Source organism: Euprymna scolopes, chromosome 6 (assembly GCF_053919585.1).
Source record: "Euprymna scolopes isolate OS-2025 chromosome 6, ASM5391958v1, whole genome shotgun sequence".
Lineage (NCBI taxonomy): Eukaryota > Metazoa > Mollusca > Cephalopoda > Sepiida > Sepiolidae > Euprymna > Euprymna scolopes.
Window position 1 is genome coordinate 49,642,855 of NC_136487.1, and position 17,109 is coordinate 49,659,963.

Here is a 17,109-nt window from a genome sequence, read left to right on the forward strand (position 1 = left end):
TTTTAAATTATGTCCGTAAAATGGACTAAAGTACAAAGTAAAGGAAGTTAGAGATACAGGACATTAATTATGCTTAGTCCCTTAAAGCAAGCGCAAGTCATTTCCTTGGGTCGATCGAAGTAGCAGATGGGTTTATCATCAAGAAAAAATATTGAAGTAGATAATAGTCAGGATGCGTCAGTGAGTCTACACTTTTAGCGATGAAACTATTATTTAAAACTTAAGCATGACAGATCAACGATAATTCTATTTCAATCGCAAATGTGACAAACCAACGTACAAATCTATGGATAGGGGCATAGACGCATATAAAAAAATGCACCTAATCAATCTTCACATTTTTCAATGAAAATGATATTTCAACTAGAAATAGCAAATAGATCTGTCGATAACGATACAAGGACGAATATTACTCCAACTAGACTTTTTAGTCCGTTGAAAACGGGAAAAACTTATTGTCCGTTTACTTGGAATGAGTACTTCATGTCAGGTTGATGATTGACTATGGTTAAATTTCTGCTCATTTTTGCATTACAAATCCTATTAATACCTAACTCTGCACTGAACGAAAAGTATAATACTTACTTAGCTGCACATTCTCATAAGGAATGGTTCTTACAATATTTCAGCCAGGTTGACCCAGTAGTTTCCGAGAAAAAGTGAAGCTTAATACTAATTTCTATAAACCCCTAACTCTATATCGGACGGATATGACTACTCTTAGTTTGCTGAACTTTATCATAACAAAATTACATACAAAACTTTAGCCAGATCGGCTCAGTAGTTTCAGAGAAACTTCTAAAGTAAATGTGGAATTATGGTGATAATCCGTATTAATCCTTGGCTGTGCATCGAACGGATACCTTACTTGACTGCACTCTATCTTAACAAATATACAAAATTCCAGATAGAATTTCGAGCATAGTACTTTTCGAGAAAAGGTTTAATAGATAAGAGAACAGACAGAATGAGAGAAAAATAATATAAATGCAAGGAAAAGAAAGGCAAAATAAAATTAAAAAAAGAAAGAAGTGGGAAAAATCGAAAGAAAGTGAAAATAAACTCGAAAATCGGTAATTGTGCATATTAAGGGCCGGATTTCTTGTAAATACTCCAACTGAGAGATATTTAAAGATTTTAACGATTCTTTAACCTCAATGGTTTGTATCTCTCTTGCACTTGGTTCACCGGGTATAGTTCTTGACATTAATAGTTCTTGACATTAATTACTGGAATGATGGGGGTATTCTTGATATTTCAGTTTCCTTTCATGTCATACATAAGACATTTGAATTTCTTTATAGTTTTTCTGTCGGCTCTGTTAAAAGGGACACCTACTTTACTTAGGGTTGATAAATTTTCGTTCTTGTCCCATATCACTTTGTCCTGTTTAGCATATTTATTTTCTATGCATGTAGCTGCAGGTATTACCTACTGAAAGTGAATGCTGTATGATTTTCCCAATAGTTTTTAGTGGTGCGTGTTTCTAGAACTTGGTGCGACAGTTGATATTTATTTTTTGTAGTAAGTCCAGTAAACATATATACACACTTTATTGTGTGGCATTGTAAATAAGTCGTCTCCAGCGGAACGTAAAAAATGATGGCAAGTGGCAAACACTTTTAACTTCTGTTTGACAGAACCTGCACTTATTGTCGTTGTTGAGACCATTTATCTTTTTAAAAACGTTGGCTATGAAGTCTTGATCTTAAGCAGCCATTAACATTCTCTGCATACCACATTTATGCGATCTTGATTTTATATCTATCTATATATCTATAAAAGTGAACGTGTCTATGTGTGTGTGTGTTTGTGTACATTTTCCTACGCAATAACTCTGTCAATTTTTAGTCTACAGACTCGAAATTTGATATACAGTGTACTGAGATTTGGGAAAATCTACGTGATCGGGGTGCGGCCAGAAATTTCGCTGTTAAGGGGTCAAAGTTCAACGATTTGACCTTTGAGAACTCTACCAAACTCCTCCGACATTTTAGATGTAGGTTCCTTGGACATGGATCTAACTTAATAACCTGATTTGAGCCCAAAACAATAAATATTAAGGGGTCATAATAGGAGTCAAAGTTTTAAAAAATTACCGTTTTTTTTTGTTTTGTTTTTTTTCTCAGCATACACCTTGAAACACCCGGGCAACGCCGCGCACCCATTGCTAGTAATCTATATAATCTTATTTATCTATCTATTTCAGATATAGTTCATCCAGAAAATATTTGGTACGTTTTTTGGCAAGTCAATGCGTAACGTATAGTAAATTCACCCTGTAAATAATTTCTTCTTACCTTAATTTCTACTTATAAACCAAGAAAACATTAATATCCAAATCTGCTTTCAAATATATTTTTTAATATTAATTTGTCACGTCACAAATATTTTCTTGTATTTTAATGCACACTAAAAGTTGGTTTTATTGCCGACAGAAAGATTGGTTCGCATAAAAACATAAATTGGTTTATACCAGTACGTGTATTATGTATAATTCAGATTGTGGCGACGGAGTTAAAAGTACACCCACCACTGCCTATTAATTGAACAATTTAATGTATCTACGTAATATAAATGTAATATAACAAACTAGGAATTGAAATATCAAAAGGTGGAAGAGTGTATATATAACATTGGACGTGAATTCGCGGATTTATACGATGGTGAAAATATGCCCCCATAATGGATTCTAAGTAGTATGAAGAAACAGATTTGTTCCTGAAGGTTGCCAACTTATTTCTTATAAGAAGAAGGAGAGAGATGCTGTTAGTTCTGGTACTATTTTGCTGCAGTCACCTGTTCATCACCACCATCATATCGAATGAATATGAAGATTCTATTATTGGCATTGGTTTCCCCTATATTTTTCTTGTCAGAATTTATTACGAGAAAGAAATCGGATACTTGCTCGAGGAACCACGTGAAGGTTGCCAACATCATATTAAAATATGATTTTTGTGGAATAAACCGCATTCGATCTTGTGATATCTAGGTCGCCAGAATGTGTCGTTAACAACTGAACTACCGCCAGCCGTTTACTTAAAAAGAAGATTCGTATTATTTAGATTTTCCGGACTACTGTTCTGATCTTGAGGGGTATTTTCACAACGTTTCGGTCGATGTAACTCCCGACTTTCTTCAGATGTACGTTTTCAAACTTGGAAAACTTTCTCTAAAAATTTCGAACGGAACCCTTTACTCAATTTACGGAAGTAGCATGCTCTTGTTCTGTTCGCCATGACTGGGTAGAAATTTTAAGTAATTCGCAATTGTATTTTTAGAATCGCCTGCATTGAGGATTGAACATTCCACCATTCAGACGTGTAACTTACAACTGTTTTTTTTACCAAGTACTTTATCCACTACGCCATGTGATCTTGCTGATATCAACAAAATACACCTAAATAAGGACGCAGATTACATTGATTTATGAAAATCACACGCAAGCAGAGAATAGTAATCCGAAGAATCCAGAAAATGCGAATAATCAACCTTCATCTAAAAAATTCAGAAACTTAAAAAATGTTTGTAGCAAACATGTAAAAGAAATATTTGAATTTGAGTTCACATTGTCTTTTTACGCGTTTTTAGTTTAAGTGTGCTCTTGTATTTTTGCGAAATTAAAACTAGCAAATTAAATCAGTGAATCTATCTGCAATACGATATAGTTGTAATTGTATTGTTTTTGGTAAATCCTACATGTGAAATGTGAGAGCAATTAGCCAATCCTATGTTTCGTTTCAGGTCGAGGTAGAGTTGTTTCAGTTCGATATAAACGAGAGAAACAGTTTTTTTTGTATATTTGAAGAGAATGCTTTCATTACTTAGATAATATTAATTTAGACGAATGAATAATAAACTAATTTCTGACAAACGCCGGTTGTGTCACACTGACTCTTCCTTTTTCGTGAAAAGTTTGTTTGTCTGTCTGTCCGTCTGGTAGACGTGTAATGTTATGACCCTTTAGGCTGTGATCATAGCGTAGTATCTGTCAACTGTGGCAAGTGGGGTCAATGGTCAAAACATTATTATTATTGTTATTGTATTCTTATTTATTGATTTGAGTGACGGATAGTCGCTGGATCAATTATTATGATTAGAAGAATAAACAATTAAATTGCGAAAGAAATGATTGACGTGTGAATCGCAAAAGGAATGTGAAAATAGAAAATAGATGTAAACATTATTTTGGGGTTTTGAATAAACAAATAACTAGCTGTGGACATTGGGTTGGTTTGAGACACGTAATTAGGTGATGTAAGAGAACACGTGATGTAGTTAGTTTTAGAGAGATTCAGAGAGTTGAGGATTGACAACCAGAGCAGACAGACGTCTAGACTGGGGTGGACAGACAGCTAGGGAGCGAGCTGTAAGAACATAAATGTAGACAAACTGCAGATCCTGTGAAAACCATTTGAGACAACTGTAATAAATTTATATTATAAAAATATAAAGAGTTGTTTTAATGGTTTCACAAATAAGAACAGATGTCTCAATTGGTTGGTGCTGATCGCTTCATAGTTCGTCACGGAGCAGCGGGAAGATACAGAAGAACTTTTTAAGAAAAAGGTATGAGGCATATATTATTCTTCTTATATATGAACTGTAAAAATATCCCGTGTGATAAGTCTGATACAACATGACTCGGTTTACACGTCAATATCATGTCCCCTGGCTAACAACATACATACGATTTATACGTTTATTATCTGTCTGTTAAAAGAACAATATCTTACATCCACTAGATAACACATGACACGTTTTAATATATCATCTCCTCCAATATAAAACAATATACAAAAGACGTTGTATTTTCTTGACACTAACACCATATATGTTAAATAACCTTTGTTTACGTCATCCAATATAAGCCTTAAAGTAAATTATTGTGATCCGATTTCTGATCTTATCTTCCTCGGGAAACACTATTCTTTTGTTAATCGTGTTTCTCGATTTACTGCCATCATAGATAAGAAATGTCCGTTTCTTTCTAAAAGAATTCTGGTTCTGTTGTTATTTTTTAAATTTTTTTTTACTATCAAACTCTAGAGGGTCAGGCTGCAAAGTCCATGTCTTTTCTAACAACATCATAATTTTATATGCATCCAGTAATGTTTTTACAGAGTTTAGCCGTACGTCATTTACACTTTATTTAAAAACAGAATGTTCGTCCTTACGTAACGTTTAAATTTCAAATAGCAGTTTCGGTCGGAATCTAATTTTAAATACCATTTTTCATGCAGTTTATTTATGGTTCGAAATTTAAAAAAAATGGTTTCATTGTATTTCTGGTAAAAAAATATTTCTGCTGTAATGAATACGTTTGTTTTCAGTTTGAAACAGAATTTTTAAAAGCACTGATTGAATGGATGTAACTTAATAACATCCGTCCGTGTTTTGTTTTTCCCTCCAAATGAGACAAAAATGAATGATTATAAATCGACCTGAGTTTTCCTCGTTTCCATCTCTTATTTGCGTACTAATATTTTTCAAAATCGATTTCCTGTCAACCTCAGAACGTTAATCCAGAATTAAGATTATTTAGATTTCGTTTTCGACTTGAAAATCGCAATAATAAAAGGATTTGATTGTTTGTTGAGTCTCCGATTAATGCAGATGGGTTTTACTAAATCTATATTTAATAACATTAAATTCCATTTTGTAACGACCAATTTTATGCAGAAGTGCCGGAAAATATTGAAGTTACTTCTGCTTCTGCCCTTCTCTGTTTATTAAAATTCCGATGAAAACAGACGCATTTGCTTATCGATTGAGACGCCCTCCAATTCCTGAAGTTTTTCAAACAACCACAAGCGTAATTTTCGCAGCTAGACATGAAATATGTGTTGTTTGTCATTAGAAAGCAGTTTATATTTAGCGCGACATGCGTGTTGTTTAACTCCAACATAGCGAACTGAAAAAAATCGAATGAATACAGTAATTCTGGATTAACGTTCTGAGGTTGACAGGAAAACCCCCGGGATAAAAATTATAAATTACTATATAATCAAATAACATTATAAATAACACTGTAAGACGGAACAAATCCCGTAACCAGGAGACGGAAAAAAAACATCGTATTCTATGTCGTAACCTGAAAAAAACGTATCCTAGGAGCACCGTATCCCGGGGTTCTACTGTACTATGTTACTAATCGTCGCCGTCATCATAAAACTTGTCATCAGAGGAGAATACGGCGGACTTTATGAACCAGAATTTGAGAGGCGGGGATGCAATGACAGTGGCTTACTTTATAGCCGCCATAAAAGCGTATATATCATCGATGTGAGAAAAAACAAGTAAACACTGAATGATTTATATTTATATTGTCGATCTGGTGTAAGCAGCGCACTTTAGTGTCTATAGATAATGGGTTTAATTCAAGTTGACAGAAGACGTCTTATCACGGGAATGGCTAAGATACTTGAGATATATAGATAGGTACTGTAAACAATGTCGTTGAAGAAATCTATAACATGTAAAAAAAAAAAAAAAAAGACCTAACAGGTAGCTCTTTGGTTCCGAAGTTAGTATTAAACCGGTATTAATGGAGAAAAGAAACTACTACATTATAAAAGAGGGACCAAGATGAAAAGAAATCGAATACCGTGTTGGGAGAAACAAGCTTCCTGTAGTGAGTACTTTCTTTCTATCAACAAAAATCATCTTTCTCCTTTTTTTTTTCTTTTACTTTTTTTTATTCGTTTTGCACCAAATTTTTTGCTACTCTTTAGCTCTGTGGCAAGTCATAACGATTAGGAATAAACAAAGAATGCTATATCTGTAAATTATTGTTCACAGTACTTTCTTTGTCAATCTGTCTAATAGTATTTCTTTTAAAATAATAGGAATACAGTATTAAAAAAAACAAGGGTCATACTATAAATACTTACCCTTTCTACGTTTCGTAAAATAACTATGATTGCCAACTAAATATGACGTTTCGAATTTTTTAGATGAGGATAGGTTATTCGTATTATTTGGATTTATCGGACTACTGTTCTCATCTTGAGTGTGATTTTCACAACGTTTCGGTCAATGTAACCTCCGACCTTCTTCAGGTGTATCTTGTCGAACTCGGGAATGTTTCTGTCGAACTCGAGAATTTGGACGGAATTTCGAGCGGAACTCTTTATTTACTTCACGGGGATAGCGTGCTCTTGTTCCGTCAGCCATGACTGGATAGAGGTCCGAAGTACTTCGCAATTGTATTTTTCGGTCGCCCATACCTGAGGATTGAACCTTTAACCTTCAGGAGAATATCGCTTTTTACAATTGATTTTTACCAAGTATTCTAACCCACGGGTCGGAATTCCCAAATTCGGCAGAAACATTCCCGAGTTCGACAAGATACACCTGAAGAAGGTCGGAGGTTACATCGACCGAAACGTTGTGAAAATCACACTCAAGATGAGAACAGTAGTCCGATGAATCCAAATAATACATCAACTAAATATCTCAAAATTAGTACTTATATATATATATATATATATATATATATATATTTAGTTTCTTAATGTATTTAAAATTATAGAAATGTGATGTACGTTTTCTTTACGAGTTATTCGTCTATTCAAACAAATCGTTATTCGCTATACACTATCCTTAGTGTATGATTAGTATTTCCTGTATATTCCATTGTTATGTGCCAATTAGTTTAAGCGTTTATCGGTTAAATATTTTCACACAGACACGCACACATATATACATCTACTGTTTTGTTTGTATAGATTTATGAAATTAGTTATTTAAAAACTTGGTTGTGTATGCACATTTGTAGATATATGTTTTGAAAAACGTAAGTCAGAACTATGTGATGTAACATCAAAGCAATGCTCATTTTAAGGTAATGCGTTAAGCCTAAACCTAAACGTGGATTCCATAAACAACGTTTCTTTCCTAAAACTGCCCAACTTTGAGACTTTGTTCCACTAGTCTGCTTTCCAATAAATTTCAGTATTGTTATCTTCATGTCCACCGTAATCAAGTCCTTATTGAACCGTCTTGTTAAAAAAATTAATTATACTAAATCTCAACTACTAACTACTTCTACGCTATCGTCCCAATGACTACCGTACACATATTAAATATTATCCTCGAGTGACCTCTTGCCCTTGATATGAGGTTACCCTATGTAAATAAACAGGTCTAATTACAAGATAATCGAAATAGCACAGTTCGAAAGAACATCAGATTGAAAGTCTCAAATTTTGGTTTCGATTTCCGGTCAAGGTATCTACTTTATTTGTTGGTAATGTATTATGTAGTACTAGCATGAGGGCCCGACGTTACCCGGGATCGAATGATGACCAACGAATGTTTCGTGTTTTTTATAAATTATTTTATGAAATCGCCCATTTTTTATTAAATTTTCGATTGGCTGCCTGCTCTAGTAAGGGACCCATCGTAGAGCACCGGGATAAGCTCACATGTTTCTCGCTATGACATTTTACAATAGATTGTACTCTACATTCACTGTAGATAACCTGCTGTTGATTTTATAAAATCATTTTTACATATAATGGCTTGGATTTAAGTTTAAAATGCAAAAAGTCAAGTATCATGCTTCAATTGTACTCTAAACAGAAACATCCATTTCGAACGCGCCCTTGTCATATCAAATAACCTACTGTTGATTTAATATGTTGAACCTTTCGGCTTGTCTAGTAATAAAACTTCTAAAATGCACTTGTGATGTTAGGCTGTGTAAGGTGTTAACTTTGGTCCAAATCGCCTGTTCCTTCTTTTTTTCGGATTATTTCGATTATCGATTATGGATATTTATCGAAGACATTGCGATACAAGAGCTATCTAACAATACTGCAAGGCACATGAAGTTTCTTCTAGGGAAATTTTATAAAATACATCGGCACAGCCGTTTTCGAGTTCATAGGGAATGAACTCACAGATACAACACACATATATTTGATATATTGTTGACACTATTATTTTGTACATACTCTGCTAATATATAAATATAATAGTAAAGATGTGTGTATTCTATTTGCAAAAAAGTTAAAATATTTCGTTTGAAAAATTGTGATTAACGGAAAGAAAAACACAGACAGAAAATTTCAAAGTGGACCCCATAGAAATTGTAAATCAAATGTATCATTCAATTGTTGAAAAATATTTATATTCGGTGGAATACGGTTCTAACACAGACCACACGATATTTGTCCCAAATGACAAATCATTATCTTAGTTGACTTAATGCAGTTTCAATATTTTTTGTTTTGTTTTTGTTTAGGATTATTCTATCCTCATTGTACCGGTGTGTCACATATTTTTATCCTATGACCGTTGGATGTATTATCGCACATTGTAACTAACCTGAATGCTAGGAATATGAACTTTAGTTCGAGTTTCATATTTAACGTTACAGCAGCATCAGGGGGTGACGGTGACTTAGTGGTAAACGACATAGACTAATAACCTCTGTATGTGCAGTTCGAATCGAGTTTGTTTCACAGAAACACTTTCTCTTATGGATGCTGGCAACCTTCACGTAGTCTCTCTCGTAAGCACTCGATGTCTTCCTAGAAAGTAGTCTAACTAGAAAGATATAAGAGAAACGAATGCAAACAATAGAATCAGCTGATTAAATCGAAATGAATAAATGAAGAAATGATACTCAACCACAACCATAGTAGCAACTAATGAAAATTTTACTTTCTTGTATTTCGTCTTGGACGGTCGGCAATCGCATAATTAAAACGAAAAACGGGTGGGTGGTGAAAACGTACGTAAGAATATGAATTATCTTACTGTGTCATAATATAGATTGCTATAATGAATATGTGTAAAGATAAAGTTCAATATATTTTGTTGGCTAGATAAAATGGAAACGCTCTCGAGTGGGCAATAAGTGTTCGCGTACGACGTAGACGATTAATTGTACACATCGTCCTGAAAATATTTGGATACGTCCACGTATATCTATAAGTAACACTGCCGGTCGGTTATTCACGTTTAAGATTGGAACACCACATTAACTTCATTTATGAATCCCAATAACGTATCATGCCTGTCCGTTGGTCGTTCATTCGGTCTGTCACGTTAAAGTTTTAAATAGCATTTGTACCCATCTCTCACATAATACTTAAGATGAAAATAGTGTTTTCGTCGACATGTCACGGATAACTTTCGAATAGCATGTTTATATATGTATAGCAGGTTCTGTTCGTTCATTATTCTGATTTTTCAGTTTGCCTTGCTTAAATGTAAAATAACATTCACAGTGCTGCATGTTATCAATATTCCTGATGATTTAAAGGCATAATTATTTCGAGAAATTGGCTTGATTCCCGTCCGACTAGAGTATGGCAACCTTCAAGTGTAATGTAAACAAATTCTTGTTAAACCGTCTCTTTAAATAATCAAATTGCACCCAGCTTAAACCACTAACGATTACTACACTACCACATTACATCCATTAACTCTTATCCTCTAGTGGATTTGGATCTTAATAAGTGATTACTCCCTTGTAAAAAAACGAAACGAAAATAAGTAGGTGTTACTGAAGATAAGATACGAATTAAAATGTGTACCTTGATGACGACAGACATTTTGTCTCCAACGTATTCTAAAAATGATTAAAGTTTCCTGTGCGTACGCTAAAAAAGTAATACAATGGGAGATTAGCTTACGAACCTAAAAGATATTAATTGATGTCAAGAGATTGAGGTCTACAAAACGTGATCATATATTTTTACTTTATACGAAAATATCAGGATCCAATACAGAACATGTATTTTTTTTTTTTAATAAAATGCTTTAAACCGAATCTAGAGGGTAATATTATGTCGAGGAAAATAAAATACGATGCATGTCTCAGAAATGAAAACAAACGAGATACTGTCAGAGCATTCAGTCGTAACAATGTTTTTTTATTGTTTCGTTTTTACATATATGTTTGTGGAAATCGCTCCAGAAAACGCATGAAGCTACTTGATGCAAGGAATTAAAAATACATGTCAAGATCAAAAACTAGATAACGATAAGTGTTAAATGAATAGGTTCTAGCTCGGGAAACAACACTTCTTCTCCAATTTGTCAAATAAGATGTGAGTATTAAAGTACTAAGATAAGAAGCGGCCAAACATAAACCAAAGGTGGGGCACACGTATATACCATTACAAAATCATAACCAGTTTTCATTTTTTTCTTTCGTTCTTATGACCTGATAATTGCTTTATAAAATGTTATAGCTTCGCGTTTTGCACTGATGAAATAATCATTCATCTTTTTTTACTTAGATGTTAAATAAGTTTGATGAGCTATAATAACTAGGGCTAGGACAACAGCATATTCTTTTCATTGCTTTGACTCTCGAGTGTGTATCCGTTGATATCTTATATGCTTTTATATAGAGTGATGTGGTTCTCATTTGATTAACTGTGTCGGAAATATACTCGAGAGCCAAAGCAATAAAAAGATTATGTTGTCATAGCTCTAATAACAACCAAACAACCCATCTAATATATATTATTCTTTAATTGGAATTCATTTTTGAGATGAGCATTATATACAGGGTGTCCGTAAAGTTACTATACAGTCTTATTGTGTTATTGTATTATATTTGTATTAATAGTGTATTTTTTGAGATTTTTATAAACATAAAGGTGTTATGTATTTTTATTTCTTTTGTTACAAATAAATATTTTAATACAATATCTTGCTGTACTGTTAATATATTACAGGGTGTCTGTATTGTAACTTGTAAGACTGTATAGTAACTTTACGGACACCTTGTATATTAATTTATTTTTATTTCGGACTATTATTCTCATCTTTATTAGTTGTTGTTTTTACATCTTTATTGGTTGTTGTTTTTCGCGTACGGACCCGACTATGGACGATCATATAATAAATAAACGTGGATTTATAAGATCAAAGAATCCAACCTTGATCGCCCTTCGGGACCCGTGGCGCAGTTGATAGAGACGTTGAATCTCTACGGTTCCAGATGTGCATTGTCTGAAGATAGCGGTTTCAATCCTACCCAAAGCGTGCCAGAGGTTTACTTGGCCAAAACGTGGTGAGACGACAACAACTACGGATGGCAGTGATTGTTGAGAATACAGTTAAGAGATTCGAAGTTCTTATCCGTCTTGGTTACCACCTGACGAAAGCCAGAGGAATAGCTGACCGAAACGTCGTGAAAAACAACAACCAATAAAGATGAAAAAACACATTTAATATTTCACATTTTTACAACACAAATATATTTCAAATCAATCAAACACATACAAAAATTCCTCCCAGTTAAAACCTTAATAAGATTTATAACTGTTATTGCAAGCCAATCATGTTTGTTACAACTAACCTTCAGCTTATGTTTAAATAAGTTCAGCCATTAATGTAAACAGCATTTGTTTTACCGTCACTCAACGATATGTCCCAAATGTTCATGGCTGCGTTAAGCAATACAAAACGTTGTTAATACATTTTGGAGACACAGATATGTTACAGAAGCTGTGAAAAATGGAGCGAGATGCTCAAGCATAGTCCTACATTATAGATGAATGACTAATTAACGATGAAGTGCACTCCTAAAAGAACCCAACATCTTCGCAAAAATATACGCGCCGTCCCACCTTTAAACCGTATAAGATTTTCGTTTAAGATCGATCTTTTATTTTTATTTCAAATATTTTCAATCTTAAGAATTTTTCAGAGGGCAAAGTGCATGTCTTTGCAAAATCACAGATATAATACCTACAAATAAAGATAAAGATTTTCGAGGTCCTGGATATGACCTTAAACTATATCCGATGGTGGGGCCCCAGTTTGCGGGCTTTGGGGAGTGTGGAGCCACCCCTTAATTGCCATTGCTCCCAAGTCCACTCTGACCCTGAGTGGTAGTACCTGGTCCTAACTATGGATAAATAGAAACCGACTTGAAAGAAATTTATATATTCTATTAAAAAATTTTCTGAACACTGGATTCGGTATTAAATAACCTGAAAAGGATTTTCGAGTAAAACTACGGTTTAGTAATTCGTAACGCATGAAATAGGAATGATGAAATGCAAGTACCTACTATAGAGTAAATAAGTTGCAGAATTATAAGTAACTTATTGTCATTCCAGTGATACTTATTTTTTCCTATTAAAGCGGCACTAGCACTAAGATATTAAACGTACAACGTTTGGACAAACTCGATTAATAATATAAAGACAAAGATAAACAAATGAAGCATGCATGGTACCCCATTAGTGCACAGTATATGAGGCATAAATACTGACTAAGTTCAGCATTTGCCTTCTCCCTATTTACCCCAAAATCCTAAGGGGACGTAAAATCCTGGTGAAAATGAACAAAACGGTGCAGTTTTAGGTCTTAACATATTTAAATTTGAGTTCTGCACCATGCAAAAAAAAAGAAATCACCAAGTCCATGATTTGTCCCCTACCATTGATCCCCAATACTAAGTCTATCATTTGCCCCCTTCTCCCCATTTACCCCCCCCAAGTCCCCAAGGCCTTAACATATTTAAATTTGAGTTCAGCACCATGCAAAACTGATAAATAGACATACACAGAAAATTTTGGACAAATATGGTAAAATAGTTCCAAAAATGGAGTGTTTTTATTAGCCCTAGAAGAGCACCCGGGACACACCCAAGAGTTATCGTGAAGTATAGACAAACAAAATTATATAGAAATCAGTTAGTTACAACTTTTCAAAAAGTTTTATAAAAATCCAAGGCATCGCTTTTTTTAATAAGCACAAAAGCATCAATTTTAATCATTTTAAACTGAAAGGCGCCCCTAATGGAGGCAACTGGAGTTTTCCTGAAAAATCCGTTCTGTTACTTTTTACTCATATCATGTTTAATGTTTGTGCAACATTTTTTAAAATTCCAAGGCGTAGTTATTGAGAAAAGTGCGGACAGACGAACAGACGGACGGACAGACATGGGTGAATTTGCAGGTCCACCCTCCTTTTGTGCGGAGGACTAAAATAAATGTCTACGGATGATTTAAGGATGTGATTTTGAAGATCATTAATGCAGATCAGGAAGAGAGTTGGGCCCAGGATGGACACCTGAGAGACTTCAGCGTTAATACTGTAAGCTTCTGATTTCTGACCAGCAACCACTACTCTTGAACCTATTGGCAGGAACAAATATGAAGAGACAACACCATGAGTGACTCGCAAACTTCTATTAGGAAGATAACTGATTGCTAACTTATAATAATAAGCGGTTTCCCTAGACTCTCAGTGACTATAAAGCTTGCGTATATTTATATATTTTTCGATAATAATTACAAAGGATTTCACGTTATCGTAACAGCTGCTTACCATTTATTTATCATGAGTAAGAGCCATTGATTTTGCCTGGGATTTGGGTGGCAACGAGCATCCATAAGGTTCCAACATTGTCCGTATATTTCTAGTGGGGGTTTGATTAGTGCTCGCGTACTGGATCTTTCCATGCTCCTTGAGTGTTCATGATTATTTTGACTGCTATGTAGAGGCTACTGCCATCACTTTCGCTTTACTTGGGAAGTGGGGGTTGTTTGAGTTTCCTTGCGTTCTATGTGGTGGTGTTTTTTTATGTTTCGTTTTAATTCTATTACTACGTCCATGTTAAGTGTTAGCGTTAATAGTTTATCGGGGTCTGTTTCGGCATTTGATGAATTTCCATCAGATTTCAGATGATTTTATTACTGATGTCCGTTGTATACTTTGCTTCTTTTTTTTATCCCAACTTCCCTGTCTTTTATTTCACAGGGCTTTTACAATTATTCGTATTAGATTGACTTCCAACGTGTTCCATATTCCTCTCAATTATATGGCACATTCCGTGTATTTACTTCGTTTTTCTGTCTCCTTGATTTCCACCGCGTGTTCTTCTCAGACGGCAAAATCTACGATTTTGCATAATTTTTCCTTCTCGTTGACTATTATATCATCCAATCTGCTTACTTGGGTAAGTATATTTGATTGTATCTTTGTACCCAGAAAATGTTTTGATTTTCGCTTTCCAGTACTATTTCCGGTGTGTCTGATAACATTTGTCTGAGTGTTCAAAATGCAACTGCTTGCACAGTTCCCAATGCACTTTCTTTCCCATACAGTCACCTCTGTACTTGTAATCACTTTGGGCTGCTTATCTGCATTTACTTATGTGGTTTTCCTGTTTCATTTGTTTCTCTACAAAGTTTATATTTACTGTTTTTCTGGATTTTGTACGTCTTAACTTTAATATAGTTTGTCCAAATTTCATTATTTTGTTCGGCTGTAACTAGTGATTCCGTTTCTATATTAAGTGTCCTTTTTTTAGCCCTGTCTGGTATTTTCATAGTTGCTTTCTTTTGTCATTCGTATAAATCGTCCATGTGGCTGTTTTTCTTTCTACTTTTTTCATTGTCTTTTTTCTGTTTTCATTGCTTCCTGAATTGTTTATATTGACAATGTCTCTTGCTACATTTATTAACCTTGTGTTCTGGTTTATGTATTTTTCCAAATCTGTGTTTATATCTACCACTTAGTATTTTATACTCGCCAATCATCTTCCTTCTTCACTCACTATCGCAGAGCATCGATCAATATTATCTTTCGAATATAGTGCCTTGTGCATGATCATTAACTTCCTAGTTTTCTACTTAAAATGTATGGGTTTCTACTTTTGCTCCAATCAATGAAGCGACCAGAATATTTTTCTAGTGATACTGCGCAGGTGTTAATTTCTTTTTATTAAATTTCTACTAAATAATTAATTTTTAAGGGTTTTTCTTGTTACTAGATATTCTTTTCCTAATCTTCTTTTTTCATTTCTGTTGGCTTGATAGTACTTGCTACCAGAACTTCAAAATATTTGTTACAGAAAGCGCGCTCATCTCTTCTTGGTTGGGCAGTTTCATACGCCATGATGCCTCCAGTTATTCTATTTTCATTTCTAGCAATGCACGCTCGTCCATTCCGAATTGTGATTTAATGCCTTGGCTGATAATTCTGGTTGTGTTTATTAGGTTTACTAGTTTATTTATTTATTTTTTTAAAATTGAATTTGGTCGTCCACATATATTTTTTTTACATGGAGGTCACTACTTATAAAGTCCCGGAAGCTACTCGGAGATGAGGGTTATTGCGTGTACAGTAATCAATGGGATAGTATCGTAGTAATCGTTCGTATTGGAGATGTGATAGAGTGTCTTACTTAAGGGGGGCGGTTTGTCAGGAGTTTGTTTATGTTGGACTTGAATACATCCAAGTTGTAGTCAGGTGGGAAACAGGCAAACGGAAGAGAGTTCCACAGTCGTGCACTTCTACGAAAGAAGCTCTGCTCATTGAATCTACGCTTGGATTTAGGCACGAGGTAGTTTATTCCTTTTCTGTGTATTAAAATCATATATCATGAGTATACAGTTGAGTGGTATTATGGCTATGATAAGCAATAGTGGTGATGCGGTATCTTTTAAAAATATCTCTTTGTATTCTTATTTCTGTCAGATGTTTGCCTCCAGCAGTCAGTTCCAGTCTCCGTGTTTTAATCGCTTTCATTTTCTTTGTGTTGTTGTTGTTGTTGTGTTGTTGTTGTTCTTCTTCTTCTTCTTCTTTTCCTTCTTTATTTGCTTCTCTTCTTTTTTTTCCTTCTTGTTACGCCGTGTTTAAATCAGATGATAATTAATCTATGAATAAATTCAAATAGTGTAATAGCATGTTCTATTTTATTCGTTAGATACAGCTCAGTTTTACGTAATTGTTTTATTCACAATTTTGTTTGAATTTGGAAAGGTGGCGGAAGTATATGCTCTACCGAGTACCAGTCTATAAAAAAAATATATGCTGACACGTCTTAAATGCAGTCAAACGTTGCTAAATGTTCGTTTGATAATTTCCCCATAGCTTCCTATCAATTAAAACGCGAGGCCTTCGTCTACCTCACCGCAGGGGGACGGTATGCTTTCTTTGTATCTGCTGAATGAGCAAAAATTCGTTCGGGTATCGATTTCCGATTGTGAGCATGGAAATGTACGAAATCGATCGTCGCCTGGCATGTCAGATAAGATGATCAGGGGGGGGGGGTTATGGTGAAAATGAACCAAACCAAAACTGGACGGCGGTGCCGTGGCATATTTGATTTGGATACCT